The sequence below is a fragment of the Antechinus flavipes genome, chromosome 2, assembly GCF_016432865.1.
Source record: "Antechinus flavipes isolate AdamAnt ecotype Samford, QLD, Australia chromosome 2, AdamAnt_v2, whole genome shotgun sequence".
In the NCBI taxonomy this organism is placed as follows: Eukaryota; Metazoa; Chordata; class Mammalia; order Dasyuromorphia; family Dasyuridae; genus Antechinus; species Antechinus flavipes.
In genome coordinates this window covers 517,378,106-517,400,571 of record NC_067399.1, presented here as the reverse complement: position 1 = coordinate 517,400,571, position 22,466 = coordinate 517,378,106, and positions in this window count along the sequence as shown.

Sequence of the window (22,466 nt, the reverse complement as noted above, 5' to 3'; positions counted from 1 at the left end):
AGATTTGTTTATGAAATATTTTGCAAAACTTAAATTATACACATTATAGTTATTGTTATTGTTTTTATTATCATTAATTATTATTTCCATTGACTGTTCTTTATACCTAGAATGCTCTTATTTCCAACTTTAAATTATTAGAATTTCTACTTTTGTTTCAGTTCCAGTGATGTCCTCTGATATGCCTTTCCTAATCCTCTCAGCTATCTATCTCCTCTCAGGTTAGTTTCCATTTAGTGTATGTCTATCTTGTCTATGTTCCAATTTTCATATATATGTATGTGTGTATGTATATACCCAGTTATTATAAATATGTGTATATACATATTATATATATGTAAATATAGATATAGATATAGATAGACACATAGGTAGGTAGATATATATAAACATATATGTAGTCTCCCCTCCATTAGGGTAGGTATTATTTTTGTTTTTTCTTTGCATCATCATTGCTTAGAACAATGTCTGATACATAGCAAATGCATGATAAATACTTGTCAATTGATTGACTTTTTCACATGCAATCCCTCCTTTCCAACTAATTAGAACATAAGGTATGGCTATATTCATAAAGAAATCAGTGGAGAAATCAGGCTATGTCTTGTTACTGAGGGAAATAGAAAAAAAAAAAGGTCACTAGTAATTTTAGGCTTCTGAGGTTAAAACATAGTTTCCTCATTATAGTTTCATAAGATTCCCTTTTCATTTGAGAAAGTAGAACCCTTTGAAGCTTGCCTTTGTTAGGGGAGTGAGTTTGATAAGGAAAAAAAAAAACTAAAATTAAAATACTTTTAGAAAAGTTGAATGGTGGGAGTTAGGAGAGGCAATAGGTTCCTAACCTTTATATTATTTCCTTCTGGTGCATCCCATTTGAGAGAAAGTTCATCATAAGTGAGTTATTATAAGTCAGACACTGATTTAATAGAGCTGTAGTCCTGACGGGAAAAAGTTTACTGACCAAAAAATTCACATGATGGGGGAGTAGCTGAAAAACTGTCTGATAGAGTTATAGGCTTCTGCTATCAGGATAAGACTTAACCCAGCATCTCCAGTAGGTAATGAACAATTGGTAAGATCACAATAACATAAACTGCAGACATTAATAACTTTACAGTATCTGGAGTGTGTGTGTGTGTGTGTGTGTGTGTATCTGAGTGCATATATCCCATTCACAGTCCCTTTGAATGTTAATTATTCCCACTGAGGAGACTCATTTCTGAGATTGTCAACTCCATGTTCTCATCAGGGACAAGGTTTTTATTGCCCTTTTAATTATCATGTGCTAGTCAGGCTACTACAAGCACTTTTTTGGAGAATCTGATCAAAAACAGCCAAAGCCTTGGGAACGGTTCTGATTCTAACTCAGTGCCTTCAGCCATCATCCTAGGAAGCAGACCTCGTGCAGAGGCAACTGTTCCTGCCAAGTACTACAGCCAGATTACTGGAGACCTAGAAAAGAAAATTCTCTGAACCAAGTCTTTGACACTGTCTAATAGTTCAGTATCAGAAACGGATATGACTTTATCAGTGGGAATTACAATAAAGAAGCATTATGATTAACTTTATCTTTGCACTTTAAGGTCACAGGTACCTTACCTATAGCTACAATTTTCCATATACATTATCTTCCCTAGAATGAGAGCTCCTTGAAAGCAGGGGATTTTTTAAAATAATTTTTTATAATTATTTTGATCCTTAAAACATAACAAAAATGTTACTTATTCATTCAGAACCCAGGTACAGCCAGGGGAACCAGCAGACTCTGGCTTGGAGAACCACCACGTGTGTCGGTGTAGCATCAGTCAGACAGGCAACCTCCAGTGGTCAGCCCTCTACATGCTTCAGTGCATCCCAGAGCACACAGACAAATCCCACCAGCTTCAGCATGCACCAAACATCCCCACTTGCACCCAGTCCAGATTCCTAATGCCATCGGCAGCTTCAGGCAATTCCATCACACCCATTTAACTAAAGCACCAGACATGAGAGTCCCCCATGGACACTAGGGCAACATCAGTGCAGCAATAGGAAAACAGCCAACACTGTGGCTGCTTGCACAAAAAAGCCTGAAACAGTGCCCCTTGGCTCCTGAGAGTAGAGCTCAAATTTAAGAAAAAAGGAAAAGGCCCAAAAGGATGAGCAGTAACAACAAAAAGAATCTGAACATAGAAAGTTTTTGAGGTGATAGGGAAGACCAAGGCATAAATTCAGAAGAGGACAAAAAATGTCAAAACACCTATGGAAAAAATCCCAAAGTAAAATAGGAAGTCATCATAAGTCCAAAAAAATCTCATAAAAGAGCTCACAAAGATTGAGAGAAACTTACCTGAATCGATACTAAGTAAAGTGAGTAGAACCAAGAAAATCAAGAAGATTATGTGATGATCCACTGTGATGGATGTGGCTTTTTTCAACAATGAGAGGATTCAGGCCATTTCTATTTGACTTATGAGGGAGAGAGCCATCTGCACCCAGAAAGAGGGCTATGGGGACTAAATGTGGAACACAACAGAGTATTTTCACCTTTTTTGTTGTTGCTTGCTTATTTTTCTTCTTTGTTATTTTCTCCTCCCCTTTTTGATCTGATTTTTCTTGTATAGGATGATAAATGTGGAAATATATATATAGAAGAATTGCATATGTTTAACATATATTGTATTATTTGCTCTCTAGGGAAGGAGGTTGAAGTTCAGAAAGGGAGAACATTTTGAAATACAAGGTTTTGCAAGGTTAAATATTGATAATTATCTGTCCATATATTTTGAAAATAAATAGCAATTATTTAAAAAGATTCAAAACTGTATTAGAAAGGTAAAAGAAAAATTAGGGAAAGAAATGAAAGTGATGCAAAAGAATTATGAAAAAAAGTTGACAATGTGGAAAAAGAAAACAATTGCTTAAAAAGTAAAATTGGCCAAATGAAAAAGAAGATACAAAAAACCCACTGAAGGAAACAATTCTGTAAAAAGTGCAATTAGTCAAATATAAAGGAAAGCACAAAAATAATTTAAGGAAAAATTACTTAAAATTTAGAATTGGGCCTTTAGAAGCTAGTGATTATATGAGATATCAAGAATCAATTATATTTTTAAAAATGACAAAATAGAAGAAAATGTAAAATACTTCATGAGAAAAAACAATTGCTGAGGAAAATAGATCCTGGAAAAAACAATTTCAGGATCAATGGACTATCTGAAAGTCATAATCAAAAGCAGGATCTGGACAGCATCTTTCAAGAAATTATCAAGGAAACCACCTGATATCATGGAACTAGAGGGCAAAATAGGCATTAAAAAAATTCATTTATCACACTTCAGGAAAGAGGTCCCAAAATAAAAACTCCAAGGAATATTACAACAAAATTTCAGAACTACCAGGCCAAGGAAAATGTACTGCAAGAAGTTAGAAAGAAACAATTGAAATATCAAAGTCACAATCAGCATTACACAGCACTGAGCAGCTGCAGCATTGAAAGATTGTAAGTTATGGAATGCAATATTCTGGAAGGCAAAGGAGCTAGGACTATAACCAAGAATCACTTATCCTGCAAACTAAGCATAACACAATAAGGGGAAAAATGATCATTCAATGAAATAGAAGGATTTCAAGCTTTCAGAAGGAGAAGAGCAGAATTAAACCAAAAATTTGATCTCTAATTTTAAGACTCAAGAGAAGCATCAATAGGTAATAAGGGAAAAGAAAATATAAGGAACTCAATAGAGCTAAATTTGTTTATATGCCAACATGGAAAAATGATAGTTGTAATTCTTAAAAATTATATAGGTATAAGGCAAATTTGAGAGAATGATGTAAAAATAATTAAGTGATTGAAGAAGAGGAATACACTGGGTGCAGAAAGAAAAGAGAGGTAGAATGAGGTAGATTATTTTATATGAAAAGACATGAAAGACCTATTACAGTGCAGGGGAAAATGGGAGAGTGTACAATTGGCAGAGTTTGAACCTTACTCCCCTCAGTATTGGCTCAAAGAGGGAATACACACAACCATGGAATATAGAAATCTATCTTACCAGATCAGAAAGTAGCAAGGGAGGAGATTAAGTAAAGGGGTGAGGAGGTCTGAAAAAAGGGAGGGCAGATGAGAAGAGATGGTAGCAGAAACAAAACATTTGTGAGGATGGAAATGTGAAAAGAGAGAAAAAACAAATAGGAGGAAAATTAACTGTGAACATGAATGGATGAACTCTCATCACATGGAAGTAGATATCAGAGTGGAGCAAAAAACAGCATCCTACAATATGGTGTTTGTTTATAAGAAGCATATTTCAAGTACGAGGAATATACAGAGTAAAGGTAAAGGACTAGCACAGAAACTCTTATGCTTAACTGAAGTAAAGAAACCCAGGGTAGCTGATTCTGATCTCACACAAAGTGAAAACAAAAACATATCTAAAGAAAAAAGAAACCACATCTTTTTTTAATTATTCTTTTTTTAAAATAACTTTTTATTGACAGAGCCCATGCCAGGGTAATTTTTTACAACATTATCCCTTGCACTCACTTCTGTTCCGATTTTTCCCCTCCCTCCCTCCACCCCCTCCGCCAGATGGCAAGCAGTCCTATACATGTTAAATATGTCACAGTATATCCTAGATACAATATATGTTTGCAGAACTGAACAGTTCTCTTGTTGCACAGGAAGAATTGGATTCAGAAGGTATAAATAACCCGGGAAGAAAAACAAAAATGCAAGCAGTTCACAATCATTTCCCAGTATTCCTTCTCTGGGTGTAGCTGATTCTGTCCATCATTGATCAGTTGGAACTGAATTAGATCTTCTCTTTGTCAAAGAAATTCACTTCCATCAGAATACATCCTCATACAGTTTCATTGTTGCCGTGTATAATGATCTCCTGGTTCTGCTCATTTCATTTAGTATCAGTTCATGTAAGTCTCGCCAGTCCTTTCTGTATTCATCCTGCTGGTCATTTCTTAAAGAACAATAATATTCCATAACTTTCATATACCACAATTTACTCAACCATTCTCCAATTGTTGGACATCCATTCAATTTCCAGTTTCTAGCCACTACAAACAGGGCTGCCACAAACATTTTGGCACATACAAGTCCCTTTCCCTTCTTTAAGATCTCTTTGGGATATAAGCCCAGTAGAAACACTGCTGGATCAAAAGGTATGCACAGTTTGATAACTTTTTGGGCATAGTTCCAAATTGCTCTCCAGAATGGCTGGATGTGTTCACAATTCCACCAACAATGCATCAGTGTCCCAGTTTTCCCGCATCCCCTCCAACATTCATCATTATCTTTTCCTGTCATCTTAGCCAACCTGACAGGTATGTAGTGGTATCTCAGAGTTGTCTTAATTTGCATTTCTCTGATCAAAAGTGATTTGCAACACTCTTCCATATGAATGGAAATAGTTTAAATTTTATTATCTGCAAATTGTCTGAAGAAACTACATCTTGCTAAAAAGATACCACATACAAAGAAGCAATATCAATAACAAACATATATGCATAAAGTAGTATAAAAATTGGTGCATGCATTAGATATAAAGGGTGAAACCATAAGCAAATTAGAACAAGGAACAGTCCACCTGTCAGATTCCTGTCAGAAGAGAAGCATTCATGACTTAATAAGAGATAAAGAGCATTACAAAACATAAAAGTGATAATTTTGATTATATTAAAATAAAAATATTTTTGTACATACAAAACTAATGCAATCAAAATTAGAAGGAAAGCAAAAAGCTGGGAAATAATCTTTATAGCAAGTGTCTCTGATAAAGGCCTCATTTCTCAAATCCTTAAAGAAATGAATCAAATTTATGAGAATACAAATCATTCCCCAATTGAAAAATGGTCAAAGAATGTGAAGTCATTTTTCAGATGAAGAAAGCAAAGCTATCTATAAGTATATAAAAAAAGTAATTAAAGCAATAATTAGGATCTATTTTGCCTAACTATGGCAGCAAGTGTGAAATGGATGAATATTTACAAAAGTATAAATTGCCCAGGGGAACAGAAAAGGAAATAATTGACTTAAGTAGGTGCATGTTAGAAAAAGAAATTGAACAAGTCATTAATGAACTCTGTAAGAAAAAATCTGCAGGACCAGATGGATTCACAGGTGAATTATACCAGACATTTAAAGAACATTTAATTCCAATACTATGTAAACTATTTGGAAAAATAGGTAAAGAAGGAGTACTGCAAAATTCCTTCTATGACACAACTATGGTACTGATAACTAAACCAGGAAAGGACAAAACATAGAAAGAAAATTACAGAGCACTCTCCCTAATGGATATTGATGCAAAAAATTATATAAGATATTAGGAAAGATATTTCAGCAGTTTATCAATAGAGTAATACACTGTGACTAAGTGGGATTTATACCAGGAATAAAGGATTGGTTCTATATCAGGGAAATTATTACCATAATCAGCCATATCAATAACAAAACCAACAGAAATCATATGATAATCTCAATAGATGATGAAAAAGCTTTTGAAAAAAATATAGTACCCATTCCTATTAAAAATATTAGAGAGCATATAACTAAAGTAAGCTTTCCTTAAAGAAGTATCTATCTAAAACCTACAGTAAGCATTATTTGTAATGGAGAGAAGCTTTCCCAATAAAATCAGGGGGTGAAACAATTATGCCTGTTGTCATTACTATTATTCAACATTGTACTAGAAATGTTGGCTTTAGCAATAAGAAAAGAAAAAGACATTAATGGAATTAGAATAGGCAATGAGAAAATTAAACTATCACTCTTTGCAGATGATAAGATGATATATTTAGATAATTCCAAATAATATTTCCAAATAATAAATCCAAAAACCTACTGCAGACAATCACAGCTTTGGGAAAGTTGCAAGGTATACAATTAATCCACAAAAATCAGCATTTCTATATATTACTGACAAAGCTCATCAGCAATAAATATGAAGAGAAATTACATTTTAATTATTGTAGACAAAATAAAATAGTTGGGGGTCTATCTGCCAAGATAAACCCAAGAACTATATGAACATAATTACAAAACACTTTTCACCCAAATAAAATCAGATCTAAACAATTGGAAAAATATCAGTTGTTCATGAACAGGCCAAGCTATTATAATAAAAATGACAATTCTGTTTAAATTAGTCTACTTGTTCAGTGCCATATCGCTCAAATTGCCAAAACTTTATTTTACAGAGCTAGAAAAAATAATAACAAAATTCATCTAGAAGAACAAAAGTTCAAGAATATCAAGGGACTTAATGAAAAAAAATACAAAGTTTGAGGCTTAGCAGTACCAAACCTAAAACTATGTTATAAAGCAACAGTGATCAAAACCATTTGGTACTGCTAAGAAGTAGAATGGTGGCTCAGTGGAATATATTAGATACACACAACACAATAATCAAGGCCTAGAGCAATTTTGTATTTGATAAACCCCTCAAACCCTAGCTTCTGGAACATGAACTCAATATTTGACAAAAATTGTTGGGAAAACTGGAAAATAATGTCAATTCTGAGGTACTGCTTTACACCTATCAGACTGGAAATACAACAAAAAAGAAAAATGAGAAATATTGAAGTGGAAAAATTGGGATGGTACTGCACAGTTGGTAGAGTTTTGAATTGATCCAACCATTATAGAGAGCAATTTGGGACTGTGCCCAGAGGATAACCAAATTAAGTATGCCTTTTGATATAGCAAAAACATTACTAGGTCTGTATCCCAAAGAGATTGCATAAATAGGAAAAGGACCTTCATTTACAAAAATATTTATAACAGCCCTTTTTTGTGGTGTCAAAGATTTGGAAACTGAGGGTATGCTCATCAATGCCCATCAACTGAGAGAATGGCTGAACAAGTTATCATATATGAATATAAGGAATACTGATATGGAATAAAAATGATGGATAGGTAAATTTCAAGAAAGACTTGTATAAACTAATGTAAAGTTAAAGGATCAGAACTAGGAAAGCAGTAAATGCAGTATTAGCAACATTGTGTGATAACCAACTATGAACGATTCAAATCTTCTTAACACAATGATCTAAGATAAGTAGAAAGTACACATGAAGGAAAATGCCATACACAAAAATGCTATACACATCCAGATAAAGAATTGATAGGCTCTGAATGTAGATGGAAGCATATTTTTTCACTTTCTTTATTATTTTTCATGTTTTGCCTCCTTTTGATTTGTTTTCCCCCACAAATGTGACTAATATGGAAATGTTTAAGTGGTATAACCTATATCAAGTTGTCTACCATTTTGGAAGAGAGGAATTCAAAATCTTGTACAAATTAATACTAAAATTTGTAATGAGAGAAATAATACTATTTAATTTTCTAAAAATAAAGTCAAATCTAAACAAGAACTATTCAATACCTGTTTTGTACTACACAAAGATAGAAGTACTCATTTATTATCTGGTCACATTCTTAGATTTTTTTTGGAAAAAAAAATCTTTTCAAAAGATTTTGTGGTTATTACAATGCATTAATAATGCTGATCTCTGATGAGCAGAAAAAGAAACAATTGGCATGTGGTGTCCTTATTCCAAAACTTCCTGAAAATTTAGGACCTATAGCCAGAAAGGAAAAAGGGCCTTAGCACTTCTACTCCAATAGCTTCCTATTAATATCCAGAAATCAACAATTTTCCTTCCAAAATACGCCTCTAAAATTTCCTCCCCAAAACCATGTGGCCTGCCATTTGACTTAGAGATGCATTCTTAGTACAAGCAAGTCTTTCTATCTACTTTTCAGTTGAACATTTGTATGTATTGTTTCATCCACTTAGAATGTGAGAAGGGAGATTCTTGTTTTTCTATTGATATCCTAAATACTTAACATAGCACTTAGTATATAATGTGTATTTAATGATTTTTTAAAATTTCTTTCTTAAAATTTATCTTATTTGAAAAAAAAACAGAGTTAAGAAAAACAAAAAAGATATACAAAACAAAATAAAGGAAAAACAAAAGATAGCATTGTCATGTGCCCAACAGAATAGCTGGAGAATTAGAACAAAAAACAGTCCACCTGTCAGATCCCTATCATAACGGAAAAATTCAAAATATATAACAACAAATTTCCACATTAAGAAAATATTTATATTAGTAGAAAAAATTATATTTATGAATATCCATTTTTTTAAACTTCCTTATAAATTGTTCTTTGGTTATCTTCTGTGCCCCACCCCAAGCAAGCTACAGCTAAGAAAATATATCTATGTATTCATATACAGATATATACATACATAAACTCACCCCACATACGTAGACATGTCTTCTCTATCACTGCTGACTCTTTAATTAAATTCTGCTCCACAATTTCCCTTGCAACTTAACATTGCCCCACTCAAGGACCCCTCTTTTGTCTTTTTCTCTCACCCTTTGCTTCTCCACCAGCCCATTCCTCCCCTTTTATTTCTATATAGATTTTGGAGGGTGCTATAACCTTCATGGTGTAAATGTAGTGTTTCCCATTTAACCTATTCCTGATATGAGTAAATTTTCAGAACTATGAGCCTTCCGCCCATCTCTAATGGCTCTGTGTCTGTTGTTCCCCTTCACGTCATTTATATAACATAATTACTGTTTTTGTCTTAACTCTGCCAATTTTTCTTTTGAGCTACCCTAATGTTGATGTCAATTTTTAAAATACAGTATACATTTCTCATATAAAAAAAACAAGTTTTCCATGTTTAAACAGTTGGTCCATGTTAAAATTGATTTTTGATGCTGATTCTTGTATTTCAAATTTTCTATTAAGTTCAGTTTTGGTTGACAGAGTTACTGAAAATATGTAAGTTTGTTGAATGTGCATTTTTTCCTCATTTAAATTATAGATAATTTTGCTGGATGTGATATTTTTGACCACAGGCCTAGTCCTTTTCATTGTCTTTTTCATTGTAGTTGCTGATAAGTTTTATACAATTCTAAATGTAACCCCGTTGTATTTGAATTGTTTCTTTGCTTGCAAAATTTTCTCTTTAATCTGTGGATTTCAAAATTTGGCAAATATATTCCTATTATTTTCTACAAAGAATCTCTTTGAGGTGGAGATGGATGTTTTTTGTTTGTTTGTTTGTTTGTTTTTCTATTTCTACTTTACTCTCCTGTTCTATCACTCCAGGACAATTGAATTATTTCATGCATTATTGTGTCAAGATTCTCTTTTTGGTCACAATGTTCTGGCAGTTCATTTATTTTTATACTTTCTCTTAGGTTTTTGTTACTTCTTTTATTTTCTTTGATCTTTTTTTTTTTTTGATTTGCTTTGTTTTTGTTTTTGTTTTTTTTTTTCATTGCAGTAAGTTTATATATTTTTAAGATAATATTGCCATAAGAATCATGTTGGGAGAGAAAAATCAGAATAAAAAGGAAAAACCATGGGAGAGAAAAAAAAAACCTGAAAAAAGGAAGTGACCAAAGTTGATTTGCATTCAGTCTCTTTAGTCCTTTTTCTGGATGATTTTTTACTTTTAGCATAAGCTTTGATTCTGGAGTAAAGGGAGCGCTGACCCAAGCTTCCTGTGCAGCTCTGAGCTTTGGCTTTGAGCACCCTTGTGTTTGCAGTGGATAGCTTTGTTTGCTCTGTTAAGGAAAGAGCTTGGTTTCCCGGAGTTTGCTGTCTGAGCTGGGACTGGAAGCTGCCTCCCTGCTGTGCTCCTCTGCTGAGCCCAGACTGAGGGTCTCAGCTACTGATTTACTGTGATTAAGACTCTCTCACTGGCCTTCCAAGAGTCTAGCTGAGCTAGCCAAGTACCTTTTCACTGCAGTGAAACTGACCTTTCTTGAAGTTTTTTCAGTCTATCTTGAGCTGGAGATTGATTTCATTCAGTCAGACTGGTTAGAGGATTGATTTCATGTGGTTTTCAAGGGAAACTGGGAGAGCTCGAGCAGCTTCCTGACTTTACTCTGCTATCTTTGTTCCACTCCCCAAACTCTCTATGTATTTTCTTTTCTTCATATGTTCTCCAGATCTGTTGTTTTTCTTATAAGATGTTTCACATTCTGTTCTATTTTCTCATTCTTTATAATCTGTTTTACTATTTCTTGGTCTCTCATAGCTTCACTGACTTTTCTTTGTCCAATTCTAATTTTTAAAGAATTATTTTCCTCTTTGAGACACTATACCTCTTTTTATAATTGGTAAACTTTTTTCATAATCTTATTTTTTTTGATAGCTTTTATTTTTATTTATTTATTTTTTACTTTTTTCTCAGTGTCTCTCATTTGATTTTTAAATTATTATTTGAGTTCTATAAATTGTCTCTGGGCAGGGAGCCATTTCACATAAATTTTGGGGATAGAACTTTTTTTTTTTTTATACTAAAGCATCTTTCTCTGAAGATGAACCCAGTCTTCCACATTCTCATAATGTTTTGCAATAGTAGGTTTCTTTTTTCTTTGCTGGTTCACTTTTTTTAAATGAGGTATTAGTGTAAGAAACTCCAATCATGTGGTATGGGATGATGGTGCCTCAAGCTTTCCTTTAGCTCTCCATTCTGATCAGAAACCCCAAATCAAGAGCTCCACCCACTGCTATCAGTGTCCCTGGCAGTCTGGTTTCTTCTCATCCAGATCTACATTTTAATAGCCTGGCTGGGTCTGGTGTTCCTAATCAGCCTACGTTCATTCAATCCTGTCAGACTCAGAGCCTGAATTGACAAACAGTCCAGGAGGTGAAAGTCCCTGTGGTTCTTGCTGAGACTAGCCACATCCATCTAGTCTGAGGAGTCCCCACATGACATTTCTACAGAACTAGCCCAGAGGTGTTTGCACTTCAGACAGGTTAATCCCCAGCCCCAGGTCTTCAGATTTTCTTGAATTGTATCAGGAGGATTCCGTTCTGCCCCTTGTTTTCTTGATTTCTCACCAGTCTATGTTAGCCCTGAGGCATAAATTTGTTCTATTTGTGGGGAAAATTGGGAGCACTTGAAATTTACCAACCTATCTCACTGTCTTCCCAGAAACCTACCCCTTTTTAAATTTCTTCATTTTGTCATTCAAACATTATTTGACTGTTACTAAGATACTCAATGATCATATCTATAGATACAAGATTAAAGAATAAATGGCAGAGAGCAAAAGAAAGCACATTTGGATTGACCCTGTCAGTACCATTTGTAAATCACTGAGATGGAAATCAGGATGAGATTTTAACCAATTTGTCAACTGCCTGTCATATGTAACAATACTGGATTATACAGACATTTTGTATTATTTATCAACTTCAGCCAGGGAGGTTTGGAGCAGCTTCCTACCAAAAAAGTTGTCGCCAGTACTTTGCTCTTTTTAAAAACTTTTAATATTTTGTTATTCTTACCTTGATAATCACCAAAATATCATAAACATATATAAGAAATACAAATAGAAAAATTATATATGGAAGTATGAATGTTTATTCATATATACATACTTTGTATTAAAAAGAGAACAATATAAAATTCAAAATTAATTTCAAAGCTGTTCCCCTAATCTGTGTCTTCCACTGAACTTTTTTCTATTTTATTATATGCACTTTTAAATGCTTTCATGGTAATTTTCTCTTTTTTTGACTTTATTAATACTAACCTCATTTCCTGTCTCAAATATCACCCAGATTTTTAAACTCTCCTATGTAACAAATAAGCATAATCAAAGAAAACAAATCCACACATTGGCTAGGTCCAAACAAATATAACTTATGCTACTTCTTTGATCAATCAGTTGTGAGTCAGAAGATGAATATCATACTTCATTATCTGCTCTCCAGAGTCATGTATTTTTTAAATTAGTTTTTAAACTTTTTAATGTTTTTTTTCTTTAAAATGTTATAGGCAGTGTACTGATTATGCTTGTTTTGATCATATTAATCATCAACATGCAATTCCCTCCAAAGTTTTTTTTTTATTAATCCATCCTTTTCATCATTTCTAAGAGCTTAACAGTGATTTATTTTAGCCATTTCCATAATTTATCCAATCACACTCCATTTGGGGACTATTCTCTTTGTTTCCATTTCTTTGCTACAAGAATTGCTAGGAATATTTTTAATACATATAAATTCTTTCCCTCTCTCTTCTATCTTCTTGAGTATATGTGTTATAGAGGTTATTGAGTCAATGGATATGTGCAGCTCACTGTTGTTTTTTGAGGTGTAGCTCCAGGTTATTTTCCAAAAAGACTGAGTCACTTAGCAGATTTACCAACAGTGCATTAGTACGCCTATCCTCCCAGATTCTCTATAGCAATTATAATTTTCCTTTTTTTGGTCATCTTTACTAATCTAATGGATGTGAAGTAAAACCTCAGAATTACTTTGATTTGCATTTTTATTATTGGTTTAGAGCATTTGTTGATATTTGGGTTATTGAAAGCTTGAATTTCCTTTGGGAACTTTCTGCTCGTATTCTTTGACCATTTGTCTACTCTGGAAAACCTATGCTTTTGCCAGTAGAATACTAACTGATGATAAGGATCATTACTTCATATACAAAATTGGAGTTTTTGACTTTCAAGTAGATAAAACTGATACATTCTTAGACTTTGTGTGTGGAACTTAATTTCAAGCATGAACTGACAAAAATCTATAGACAAATTCTGGCTAGCACTATGTTGGATGCTGTCTGCCGGAGAAGAGTAATAACGAATAAATAAATAATAATAAATAATAAATAATAACGAATAAAGAGTAATAAGAATAATAACGCCAGTTATAATTGTATTGTTATCCAGGAAAACTAGTGTGGGTAAAAATCTCATTTCCTGTGGGCCATATGAGGACTATCCTATAGCAATATCCACAGAAGGGACGAAGGTTATCTGTACAAATCAGGGAGAAGGAAAATGAAAGTGTAGTTGAGATTTGAGGACTTTTAATGCTAGGTTAAGTTGTCAGTAAAATGAAAATTTTGTTGAAACAATACTCATTGTCTTGCAATGAGAAGATGAAAAACAAACAAATATCATGGAAGCTAGGAAGTGAGAAAATGATTATTAGGATTCAAATTTCTTTTTCAAGAGAGAAACTTGCTGTTAAAAGAATGGCAGAATTCAACGTTATTCACAGCAGCATTTTACTATATTGTAAATGATCTCATACATACTACTAGCAAGATATTAGTGCAACCCAAGGCAGCTTAAGCCTTTAATAGGATAGTACTACATGATAATTGTGAACACCTAGATCAGGAAAGAAACCTACTGATTTTATGAAACAGATTGTACTGACCCAAAAGGACAACAGAGGTCCTTAAGAACTAGTTCCAGGGAGAATGGCACTAACTCATAGTGTATCTTTGGAACATAGAGGTACTAGGAAGTTTGGGGAATTTATGTATATAAACATGCTTTTATTGTTGGATAGAGACAGGAAAATGTATCTAGTAGACATAAGTATATCTCATTGGGAAAAAGAAAGCTTTTTTACTTCTTAAGTCACATGGTAAATATTTATTTGCATCGGAGTTTTTCAGGAGATGTGCAGGTAAGGGGGATTGATCCACTCGGACAAAGATAGCATTTAGAGAATAAAGACTGCTCAAAGGGATATTGACTTTGAAAGGAATCTAGAGGTCTAGAACAATCTAGACAGGTATCTTCCACTTTCAGGATAACTTGCCACCTTGTTTTAACTTCTTGTTATTAAGCATGCTGAGCACTCACTCGTCTGTGTAGAAGATTCAGTGGAATCAATTTCAAGTACATATGTATCATACAACAATATCATGAGGACCAAATGAGTTCAAATGAGACAACACCTTCAAAGGGCTTTAAAAATTTTAAAGGACAATAAAAATGTTAGCTAATGTTAGAATGAGTACCAATAGTATTATTGTGCTTGTGGTGTGATTCATTTATCATATTCACAGTTGCTAATATCCAACTGCCACATATACATATAACACTTGGTTTATAAATGTTTATATATAAATATATTTAAAAGTGTTATGTATTGTATGACACACTGTTTTGGTTTAAGCACATGCACTTTTATCAGATATTCTTTTGAATTTAAGGATTCTGTCTGCAGCAAATACTTATGTTATTCTATAATGTGACTATATACAGTTGAAATAATTATCTGCCACATTCAGCCCTTTTCATAGTGGCAAGAAATTGGAAACTGAGTGGATGCCCATCAGTTGGGTAATGGCTGAATAAATTATGGTGTATGAATGTTATGGGATATTATTGTTCTGTAAGAAGCGAACAGCAGGATGATTCCAGAGAAGCCTGGAGAGACTTATATGAACTGATGCTGATTTGAATGAGCAGGACCAGGAGATCATTGTACATGGCAACAACAAGATTATACAATGATCAATTCTGATGGACGTGACTCTTCAATAATGAGATGATTCAGACCACTTCCAATGATGGAGAGAGCCATCTACACCCAGAGAGAGGGCTGTGGGGACTAAGTGTGGATCACAACATAGCATTCTCAGTCTTTTTGTTGTTGTTTGCTTGCATTTTATTTTCTTTCTCATTTTTTTCCTTTTTGATCTGATTCTTCTTGTGCAGCAAGATAATTGTATAAATATGTAAGCCTATATTGGATTTACATATATCTTTACCATGTTTAACATATATTGGGTTACTTGCCAAATAGGGGAGGAAGTGAGAGAAAGGAAGGAAATTGGAACAAAATTTTATAAGGGTCAATGGTGAAAAATTACCCTTACATATGTTTTGAAAATAAAAAAGCTTCAATAAAAAATTAAAAATAAATTATCTGCCACATTGACTTATGGTAATTACTGCTGTTTAACATGATACTATTGATTTTTGTTGCTTAAGCTTAAGGATATGCCATATAATTTTTCAACAGTTTGTTTATTTCAGGAAGAATGTAGATTTGTTGATGATTTGTTGATAATTTGTTGTCATGGCACAGTGGGCAAAGGTCACTAGACATTTTTCAGTTTTCTCTAAACAACTCAGATACTTGTCATTTGCATGGAAGTATGGAGTCCAATGGGGGAATTTTTAATACAGCTGTATCATTGGAGTTTCACAGGAATAACTGGGAAAGCAGACTGCAAAGTTATAGAAAAATAAAGTCCTAAGTACACAAGGCATCTTATGCATCATTCATTGCAATCCCCTTCCTGATGCATGAATTTGCTGTACCATACCCGTGGCAGGTACTTAGCAATTAATTACATAATTACATATAGTAATAAATAATAATAGGAAGTATTTAATATATCAACGACTATATGCTAGGAACTGTGCTAAGAACTTTAGAAATACTAATTCATTCAGCCTCACAATCCTGCTAGGTAAATGCTATTATTATCGCCACTTCATAGTGGAGGAAACTTAGGTAAACAGATCAAGTCACTTGCCCAACGTCACATAGCTAGTAAATGTCTGTGGAGCAATTTGAGCACAGGGTTTCCTGACTCCAGCCCAGTACTCTACTCTGCTATCTAACTGTCTCAACATTTCTAGTGATGGGGAGTTCACAATTGACCATAACAAGCCATGCAACTTTTGAATTGCTCTGAGGACAATTTATACCAGAGTAAGCCCAAATATGCTTTCCTTTAATTTCTACCCTTGGGCCCCAATTCTGTCTAAAGTCTTTAGAACTGTCTTAAAGATTGATCCAAGTAGAAGAATGAATAAAAAATAAGCAGCAGCTTCCATTAAAATCTTTTCTTTTCTAGGCTGAATATCCCCAGATCTTTCAGCTAGCTTTCATGAGAGAGCTTCAAATTCTCTCACTATCTTGTGGAAACATTCCAGTTTATAATTTTTTCTCATAAAATGTGTTGCCAATAAATGAATATAATAGTACAGATGTGATCTGACTAGTCCAAAGTAGAGCAAGATTTGGACATCATTTTTTAAAAATTCAATTTGACAGTTTTTAAAGATTTATGTCATTGTTCAAAACTTCATCTCTATTTAAAAGTGCCTTCAGCATCAAAAACTCAATGTGCTCAAAATGAAATATACTATCTTCTTCTAAATTTATTCCTCTAAATTTCTCTTTTTCTGCTAAAGATATGGTCATCTTTCCATCCACCCAGGATTGCAACTTGAGTCATCTTTGACTATTACCTTTCCATCATTTCATATATTTTATCAGTTTCCAAAGTTCTGTCAATTCTAACTCCATAAAAACTATCATTTTCCCCTATCTTTCTACTTATATAACCAACACCCTGATTTCGGGATTCTGTAACCTCTTGGTTGAATTATTAATAGCCATCTATTTGGTCTCAATCATTCAACCAACTGCCCTCTACATTATTAAAAGTTTACCATGTATGCATAGTGGGGATAGAAAGAAAAGTCTAAAAGGAAAGAAGTTCCTCCCTTCAAAGAGTTCACATTTTAATGGGAGAAGACACTATACAAATAACTGTGTACATATAAGATATGGACAGAGTAGGTACGAACTAATTTTAGTAGATACTCCCAATTAAGGGAACCTAGGAAAATCTCTTGTAAAAAATAGAAATTTAACTTAAAGGAAGTCAAAAAAATTAAGAAGCAAAAGTAAAAAGAGAGAATACTTCAAGCATGGGAAGCATCCAATACAAAGGCATTAAAGAGGAGATGGAGTGTTATGTTTATATAACAGGAAGTAGGTCAGCTTGCTCACATACTATTGGGAGAAAGTAGAGTGTAAGAAGATGCTTCTTTTAATATTTCCTCTTCTCAATTCATCCTCTATAAACTAGACAAGATAATCTTCCACAAAACAGATATGGCCATGACAGCTCAAAATTCTCCCTTTCTAAAAAGTACTCTTGGTATTAATTTTTTTTATTATTATATAATTTCTTCTTGTTGTTATATTATGTCATTTATTAAATTCCAAATTCTTTCTCCTACTCCAAATATTGCATAAAGCATAGAGTGGCACGCCCTGAAGAAAGGCCCTTTATTCAGGGGAGGATCAATAGTCATGCTTGCCCAGGGGTAAGCCAACAATAGTCAATAGTCAAATATTGCAATAGTCAAAATCACCTGGAATATAGCTGTTGTTCAAACATTTTCAGTTGTATCCAACTCTTTGCAACCCCATTTGGTATTTGCTTGGCAAATATTCTGAAGTGCTTTGCTATTTCCTTCTCCAGCTCATTTTACAAATGAAGAAATTGAGGCAAATGAGATTAAGTGACTTGTCCAGGATTCCATGGCTAGGAAGTGTCTGAAGTCAGATTTGAACTCAGGAAGATGATTCCAGGTCTGGCATCCAACCTACTGTGTCACCTAATTGTCTCCACCTACATTTTGCATAAAATTACTACTTAATAAACATATTTGAATTGAATTAAATTAATTTATGATAAGATTGAAATACAACAGTGTATTTAATTTGAAATTTTCACTTGCATTTATCTCTTTTCAGAATTATCCACCTTTGGAAAGGAGACTGCCACCACAGATGCAGGTTTTTTTTTTTTTTTTTTAATAAAGCTTTTTATTTTCAAAACACACACATGAAAATTTTTCAACATTAACCCTTGTAAAACCTTGTGTTCCAATCCCCTCTTCTCACTCCCTCCCCTACATGGTAAATAGTACAATATATGTTAAACATGACAGAAATATGTTAAATCCAATATATGTGTACATATTTATACAATTATCTTGCTGCACAAGAAAAATCAAATCAGACAGGAAAAAAATGAGAAAGAAAATAAAATGCAAGCAAATAGAAAAAAAATTGTGAAAATGCTATGTTGTGAGTCACATTCAGTTCCCACAGTCCTCTCTTTGGGTGCAGATGTCACTCTTCATCACAGGATCATTGGAACTAACCTGAATCATCATGATGTTGAAGAGAGTCATGCCCATTAGAATGGATCATCCTATAGTCTTGTTGTTGCCATGTACAATGATCTCTTGGTTCTGCTCATTTCACTCAGCATCAGTTCCTGTAAGTCTCTCCAGGTTTCTCTGGAATCATCCTGCTGGTTGTTTCTTCTAGAACAATAATATATCATAATATTCATATACCACAATTTATTCAGGCATTCTCTAACTGATGGGCGTCAACCCCGTTTCCAGTTTTTTGCCACTACAAACAGGGCTGCCACAAACTGTTTTGCACATGTGGATCCCTTTCCCTCCTTTAATATCTCTTTTGGGATATAAGCCCAGTAGAAACACTGCTGGATTAAAGGATATGCACAGTTTGATAATTCTTTGGATATAGTTCCAAATTGCTCTTCAGAATATTTGGATTCATTCACAATTCCATCAACAATGCATCAGTGTCCCAATTTTTCCACATCCTCTCAAACATTTGTCAATATCTTTTTCTGTCACCTTAGCCAATCTGAGATATGTGTAATGATATCTCAGAGTTGACTTAATTTGAATTTCTCTAATCAATAATGATTTAGAGTACTTTTTCATATGATTAGAAATGGTTTCAGTTTCATCTGAAAAATGTCTGTTCATATCCTTTGACCATTTATCAATTAGAAAATGGCTTGAATTCTTATAATTTGAGTTAATTCTCTATATATTTTAGAAATGAGGTCTTTATCAGAACATTTATCTATAAAAATGTTTTCCCAGTTTATTGCTTCCCTTCTAATCTTGTCTGCATTAGTTTTGTTTGGACAAAAGCTTTTTAACTTAATATAATCAAAATTATTTATTTTATGATCAATAATAATCTCCAGATCTTTGGTCACAAATTCTTTCTTCCTCCACAGATCTGAGAGATAAACTATCCTATGTTCTTTTAATTTGCTTATAATATCATTCTTTATGTCTAGATCATGAAACTATTTCGAGCTTATCTTGGTATATGGTGTTAGATGTGAGTCAGTGCCTAGTTTCTGCCATACTGATTTCCAGTTCTTGGATATGACTCTCTTCAACAATGAGATGAAATCAGTTCCAGTAGAGCAGTAATGAATTGAACCAGCTATACCCAGAGAAAAATCTCTGGGAGATGACTATGAACCACTACATGGAATTCCCAATCCCCCTATTTTTGTCCACCTTCACTTTTGATTTTCTTCATAGGCTAATTATACACTATTTCAAAGTCCGATTTTTTTTTTTTTGGTACAGCAAAATAACTGTTTTCCCAGCAGTTTTTGTCAAATAGTGAATTCTTATCCCAAAAGCTGGGGTCTTTGTGTTTGTCAAATACGAGATTACTATAGTCATTGACTATTTTGTCCTAAGAGTCTAATCTATTCCACCAATTGACTGCTCTATTTTTTAGCCAGTACCAAATGGTTTTATTGACTGCTGTTTTATAATATAACTTTTTATTTGGCACAACTAAGGCACCTTTGTTGACATTTTTTTCAATAATTCCTTTGAAATTCTTGATCTTTTGTTCTTCTAAATTAACTTTGATATTTTTCCAATCTGTAAAATAATTTCTTGGGAGTTTGTTGGGCATGGCACTGAACAAGTAGATTACTTTAGGTAGTATTGTCATTTTTATTATATTCCCTTTGCCTATCCAAGAGTACTTTATATTTTTCCAGTTGTTGAGATCTGACTTTATTTGTATAGAAAGTGTTTTGTAATCATGTTCATATACTTCTGTTTGCCTTGGCATGTAGACTTCCAAATATTTTATATTATTGATAGTAATTTTAAATGGAATTTCTTTTGATATCTCTTGCTGCTGGACTTTGTTTGGGGGAGGGGTTGGGTATGTTATCGAGCTTCCTCTACAGACTGCAGGGGGCAGCAGTGAGGCACTAGCAGGACTGTGCTGCGCGTGGGCTCTGAGATCCCAGAGCATGCTGAGTCACTGTGGGGGGGGGGGGAAGGGGGGGGCGGCCAGGTCCGGAGAGACTCCAGCTGTTTGGGGTTGTATTCTTCAGCCCCGGTGTTTTTAGCTTCTCTGCTGGGCTGCTGACTTGCTGCCGGAGCAAAGTATCCAAACCTGTAGCGAAGCTCTCCCCGCAGAGACGGCTGCGATCACTCCCCACCCTCTCTCCGGTCTGCTCCTGTGCTCTCACTGCCTCTGCCCGCCGCCTGCACCCGATCTAAAACCGCCCCAGCCCTCCAGTAAAGACAGACCTTTCTTGGCGAATCTCAAGGATGGCTTCTCTTGGTAACTATTTGTGGGTTTTTTTCAGTCAAGCATTAATTCAGAGGCTTGTAATGAAATGGATAGTGAGAGAAAGTGCGGAGCTTATGCAGCTGTGTGCCTCTTCTCCGCCATCTTAACTGGAAGTCTAATTTACATATTTTCGATGTTTATTTTTTATCTCATTATATTTTCCTCAAATGGGGTATATCTTTAGAAGTCATATTGACACTATTGACTACTCTGACCTCCTAGATTTTCTCCTCTGAGTTTTCATGAACTTGTTTCCTCTTAGTTCTCCCCTATTGTGCTTATTGTTCCTATTCAGTCTCTTTTGCTGGCTCATCTATATCACATCCCTATTGAAGTGATATAAGTGGATATTCCCAATGTTCTATCCTGGGACTTTTCTTTTCTTTCTCTGTTCTCTCTTTATGGTTTTATCAACTTTAATAGATTCAATTATTGGTTCTTTGCATATTGACAGATCTATATAGTTTATATAGACTCCACACAGTCTCCATATAGACTCAAAAATTTATACATTCTTCTCTGCTTTCTCTTCAAACTTCTATTGGCTTCCTCAAATGACTATTAAATATTTCATACATTCAAATGATATCTCAAAATTGGTTTGTCTAAAATATGTTTCCCTTCAAACCAATTTCACTTCTAAATTTTTCCGTTTCTGTCTATGGCAGAACCATATTTTCAATTGCTGGAATTTGCATGCTCAATATTATTCTTGACTATTCTTTCTCTAAATTTTTGATAATTGCCACTTCTTTCTGCCTCTTCAACATCTCTTATACTTGACTTTTTCTCTCTAACAGTAGCCATCATTTTAATTTCAAGTCTCACCACTTCTCAAACTATTGTAGTGCCCATCTAACTGGTATCTCTGCTTCAACTCTCTCAAATTCTATTCTAATTCATTCTTCACAGTTATCCAGCTATTTTTCTTTAAATGACATCTATGCCATTCCTCTACTCAATAAAGGTGAGTCACTAACTATTTCCTCTAGGATAAAATATAAATTTCACTTTAGTTTTTAGAGTATTTCATAGCCTTACTCCAATTTATATTCCTCACCTCATTATATAGTATTTCCCTTCCCATATTCCACTCTCAAGCAAAACTAACCTTTCTCTCTGTTCCTAAAAGATAGCAATCTATTCATAATTTTATGCCTTTGTACTGGAAGCTTCCATGCTTTGACTGTACTCTCTCTTCACTTCAGTTTCATAGGATCCATCTTGTACATCAAGGTACGGCTCAGGCACCACCTCCTAATTGAAGCTTTTTTGGAACACATACTCCCTTTCCAGCTTCTAGTCCCTTGCCCTTAATTATATTGTAAGAAATTACTTTACATTTATTCTATAGTGTGTGTGGATATATATATATATATATAATATATATATATTATATATATATATA